General features: G+C 44.9%; 1 pseudogene; it reads left to right on the top strand.

The window, feature by feature from the left end:
- Nucleotides 1–2,713: 2,713 nt before the first annotated feature.
- LOC107750072 (uncharacterized) lies at nt 2,714–4,266 on the top strand (annotated as a pseudogene).
- The last annotated feature ends 1,402 nt before the right edge of the window (nt 4,267–5,668 follow it).

Raw genomic sequence — 5,668 nt, 5'->3', positions numbered from 1 at the left:
TTTTTTTTTAACAAAAGCTAGCACCATCATCTATAAAAAAAACTTAGGTAAAATGCTCCGCAAGGCCATATTAAAAGGCTCCATTCAACTAAACAAGGCCACGTCCTGTGAAAATAAAAGAGAGGCATGTCGGCAGAGCAGAGGACATCATGTTTGTAGTATCGATTTGCATGAACTTCCAGCTGGAACTGCTCTCATGGTCTCCACTACAGTGAAAAGTAAGCTGGATATATAATACTCAACCTCAGTCAGTGCAGCTGCAGATACTGTTTGTAGAAGGTAATCGAAAGCCAGGATACACCGTGGGAAGGACTGTCATTTAATATGACATGATCCCTAACCTCTGCACTACACAAAGTTTAGCGAAAACAAATGTGGTGTAGAGGGTTTGCAAGCTTTAATTAGCTTAAATTCATATTAAAATAAAAAAATAATACATAATAAACCTGTCAGATAATATTCTGATTCAATGATGATTTTATTCAGCAAGGATGCATTAAGTTAATCAAAATTAACAGTAAAGACTTTTACATTGTTACCTAAAATGTGAAAACCTCAAATCAAAAAAATTTTGAAATTACTGTTGTCAATAATAAAAATAATAAAAATCTTTCTTGAGCATTTGTGCAGTAGTGCACACTACCTTATGCGCAATTTAAATAGGGCTGTGAGGGCTGTGACGGTGGCAGATTTTTACCACCGCGGTGGTAATGGACCAACTACCGCCGGTGGCACATAATATATATATTAGTGGTGTCAAAATTAGCGCGCTAACGCAAGCGATTATTTTTTCAGTTTAACACGTTAAAAATATTTAACGCAATTAACGCAGGGGCGGGGCTAGGGTTGGCCACCCCACTCACAACTGCTGCTTCCGTCACTTTTTCTCTTGAAAAGAAGTGCATTTATTCAGTCGCAGAACAACTGAGAACGGGAGACGTTTGACGCACGCTCCTCTTCACTTCGGTGCCAGGAGCGAGTCAAGCGAGCGCGGAAACGGTACTGTGCTCGAAGCGCGTGCTCTTCAATTGCACGCACAAAGGCGCCGGCGCGCTGTAGCCTGTATCCTTTCATGTCAAAGCACGAAATAACTGACCACGGCATTGCATGCACGTAGTTTAAGTCATGAAGTTACCAAAAAGGCGATTAAAGCTGCCTTAAAACTGTGCATGCATGTAATATATTTTATATGAGTCACATTTAAGAACATGTCTCTGAAATGGTTTTCAAAACTGTCCAGGAGCAGCCCAGCACTGTCTCACCATCTAACACACCTGATTTAACTCGTCAGCTCGTGTTTATTTTAGCACTTCAGTCAGAGAATATGCAGCCTGCAAAACACTAAAATAAATATCAAAGAAATAATACAGTTAAACAAGAAAGTAGCCTAAATAAGAAAGTTAAATACACCCTGTCTACAGGACGCGAGCTGCGTGGCATGATAAAATACTATAAAATTCATTATAATCAGTGATGCTACACTGGATGCGGCACGACATGACACGACATGACAAATCCCGACAGTAAACTGCCTCGTTCTATTTATGAGGTACTGACACAGAGTTGAAATGTCCTGTGTAAACATTAGACAGACTCAACCTGTTGCGATGCGGCGGTGTCGCGTCCGGTGTAGGCACGGTTCACTGTTCCGCTACTGTTATTACTGTTATTACACTTGTATACAAAACTTCGTATTATGCTTGTTATAGAGTGCGTGACGTCACGTGCACTACCGCCGGTGGCAGTAGACAGTAGGCAGTGATGCGGTTGTCACAGCGACCGTCACAGCCCTAGTCTTAAATGCAGAGTGTTTTGCAGTGTTTGAAGCGTTGAAGTGACTTAACCAGTTACATCTGAACTTTAACTCTTTTTCACCTCATTGTTCGCTCTTTTATACTTTTCATCCTATCTCTCTTCTCTTCTCCTCCCATTGAAAAGAACGTTGGCAAACGCAAACTTAATAAACTTTGCGGTACATGACCATAGTTGGTTTTTAATCATGTTTATTTAAGGTTCTCCCTTCGGCTTGTTTACTCTATCAGGTTTAACGCTGTTGATTTCTATTAGCAATTAATCCTGGTTCTTGATCTCATTACTTTAATAATACTTATTGATTAATTCAATTATAACTGCTCTTATCGATTTTGATGACATGAGGGAATATTGATCATTTTCTATCATCTTGATTTGGAACTTTAATTTAATTTCATAATTAATTACGGTCTCTGCCTGCACATCATAATAATACTCATTAAGAGAACTTTAGAAACATTTAACAAATATTTGTGAAACTTAAACACTTCGTTTCAAAATTGTCTGAATCTCACCCTACCTTCCATTCTCATCCTGGGATCCTACCAGCTAAAGCTAAATATTGAACGCGCGTCTAGAAACGCTCTAATTGGTATATGGTGTCAATCTTACCAGCTAAGAAACCAATACTGTCATTGTTATTGTTTTTCCTTCACCCCGGAGGAAATTTTTAATAACAATCACAGTCCTGGTAGTTAGAAATCCCCATTTCCAAACACCTGTTTAGAAACATCCTTCTAAATCAAATTTAACAAAAAAAAGAGAAGAAAATTTTATTGCACTCTTTCTGCTACCAGAAAAGGGTATTTTGTTTTGTCTTTCACTCTCATCTTACCATTAGCTCTAATCTTTCTTTACAAAAAAAAAAACCCTTTCTCTTATAGGAAAAGTGGAAGCAGCCAATTATTATTCTGTTCCTTGCTCTATTTGTTATTCTTCTTTTCTCCCTCTGTTCTCTAACTGTGCTACCTGTGTGTGCTTACTAATTTCCCCCGCAGAGACTACAAATTAGAAGCACGCCCGCCAGAGGATCACAGTCGCTGAGAATCACACTCACCTGCCAAACCACACTTGACATTGCACACTTACACCTCTGTTTTGCCTTGTTTGTTTTGTGTTGTTTTGTTTTCTCCTCTTCAAGGTCTGTGTCAGTCTAGGTTCTAGATCTCCCTCACCGCGTCAAAACATGCCTCGCACAACAGACCCAGTTGGCCACTGGGAGGACCTCGAGACACGGCTAAGTGTTGCAACAGACAGCCTCCTACCTAAGTCTGCTGAAACACAGGCATCAGACACAGGACCAGCTGGATGACAACATAACAAGCCTTATGAGACGACCCAAGTCAGAGCTACAGTCACAAAGAACTAGCCAGGATCACTGGCTCCTTAAGCCACACACTCATCGCCACCCTCAAGCTGAGCGACAGGCACGCCACCCATATCCAGCAGGAGCTGACACGCACACAGCGACGCATCGAGCAGCTAGAACTGGAGGCTCAGGAATGACGGGAAGGGCCCGATGAGGTGGAACAAGGTGCCGAGGAGGAGATCACTAGGCTAAAAGAGACCCTAGCAGCTACTACCCAAGAAATGGAAGGAGGCAAGGCAGACTACGCTGATCTCTCCAACAAGCTACAGTATGCAGAACAGCTCCTGGAAAAGGCAAAGGCCGACTTCAGAGACAAGAACAGCAGAATTAAAGCCCTTGAAACTCATCTGGATGAGTTGAGAAATGAGATCAGCCGCCTAACACAACAGCTGGACTACATCAAAGAGGAGTCCGTCAGCGTCAGAGAGGAACTCAGATATGCCTACGAGCTGCGCCCTGAGCCAACAAGGACACGACGGGCACCAGTTTCACCCCTGCCGAGCAGGACCGGGTCCCCTGTTCCTGGACTAGTGCTGAAACATTCACCGACTCCCTCTGAAGAACCTTACCTCACGACAAAGCTAAGAGAACTTGCTCCAGCCAGCCACAGATCATCGCATGGCTTGGACCTCAAAGACCTCGACAAGCTCGCCAGGAACATTGGCAAATTCACCCCAAGTGTGCCAGGTAGCCAGGATGTCCAAGCTTATCTGCAAGATATCGATTTTCACCTGGAAATGAGACCCAATGTCACTGACAAAGATAGACTCTATTTGCTCTGAACAACATCCAGCCCTGAAGTGCGCAGCTTCCTGGACCGGCAGCCTGCTCACACAAAGACTGATTACCACCTGCTCCGAGAAGACCTCATTAAAGAATTCGCAGACCTTGAGTCAGAACAAGGACTAGTGGCTGCCCTAGAGATGAAACAAGGTTGTCATGAATCTCCTCAAGCCTACTACAGCCGACTCAGACGAGCATACTTCGGAACTCGCAACGAACCTGACATGGAAGATGATCTGAACTTCAAAACTCTCTTCCTGAGAAACCTCCATCCTGGGGTAAGCCACCTGAGAAAGGTATAGCAAGAAAGTTTTACCTCTCCATCATCATTGAACGCCACATCAAAGTCGAAGCCCTTCTGGACACGGGAGCCGACATCACTCTAATGTCAACTGAACTCCTTGAAGAAGTCCAAGAAAGAACAAAGAGGTCTAATAGCACCCTCAAACTTCAAAGGTGCGAGCTGAACCTTCAAGCATATTCCCACACGTGCCTACAACTAAACCATATGGCCCCAATTCACCTAACTGCGGGACCGATGGACCTCGTTCACCCAGTATACGTCTCACCACTCAACACGTATCCACTCCTCATTGGAAAAGACCTGCTTAATCGCTTTGAACCCTTAATTGACTTCAAGCAACTAAAGATATGGACGCACGCCCGGGAGCCTCTGCCTTTCCAGTCAGTAGACTCCAACGAGTCGCAGTGTCAAGCCACAGACACCGCCCCCAATTCACTGACTGATGATGCAATATCAAAACCAGGGCCAGGGCCAAGCTCAACTCCAAGCAGCAAGACCCTGGACCCTTTCCTCTGCTCATTGCAGGTGCCTGACTCAGACTCAGGCCCCCTTCGAATCATGACTGCTATAAATGTCCACGACACATCAGTGCCCAACGCAGCACTAGCCCTGTGGGCAGAGAACTCTGCTTAAATGCTCTGAAAAGCTTCAGGCTGATAGCGAAGACAGCAGAGCCTCCCACACGACTCAAGACACAGCTGCTTCCCTCTCAGTCCCTGGTCGACAACCATGACTACCTTCAAGCTCATCTGCGCTGTGGACATGCGATGGAACAACAGACACCTGAGTCACTAATTCCTCGTTGTCCCCAACCTACCTCATGACATCTACATTGGAGCAGGCTCCCCTGTCGCACCAACTGACCACTGCAGTCAACCTCAAGAACCTTCGATCTCCGCCTCAACATGCGACCTGGCCAGACTCTCAACAGTATGCTAGGCTTCTTCCAACCTGCCAGGACCTGCCTAAGTCTAGGACTGACCTTGGAAGCCACACCTCTCATTGAAGTGTCATCTCGTGCTGTGTATGTGTTGTTCAACAACTGTACGGCCAAAGACATCAACATTCCCAAAGCCAGTCACCTGGGATGGCTCATCAACCAGGCGTTCCACGACTTTGAGCTAACGATACCTGTCATAGGCCCCATACCAGCCCAACTAATGTCAGAGGAATACGATGACACCGTAACTTTCACAAGACCCCATGAAATCATTGCCATCACTTCTATTCTGCCAGTGTCCAGAGAAAGTGTCTGCCGATCAGAACTAACAGATGACACTCACCTTGCAGTCTATGCTGTCTCAACACAGCCCACGACAGAATCACCTGCACAGATGACCGTCAAGGCCGAGAGCCCCTCAAATGACTCAACCATGGAGGAACCCTAAGCCGGGTTCAAT

Source organism: Sinocyclocheilus rhinocerous, unplaced genomic scaffold (genome assembly GCF_001515625.1).
Source record: "Sinocyclocheilus rhinocerous isolate Xijiao unplaced genomic scaffold, SAMN03320098_v1.1 scaffold15299, whole genome shotgun sequence".
Lineage (NCBI taxonomy): Eukaryota > Metazoa > Chordata > Actinopteri > Cypriniformes > Cyprinidae > Sinocyclocheilus > Sinocyclocheilus rhinocerous.
The sequence above is the reverse complement of the archived record's forward strand: the minus strand, read 5'-3'. Positions and strand labels throughout refer to the sequence as shown.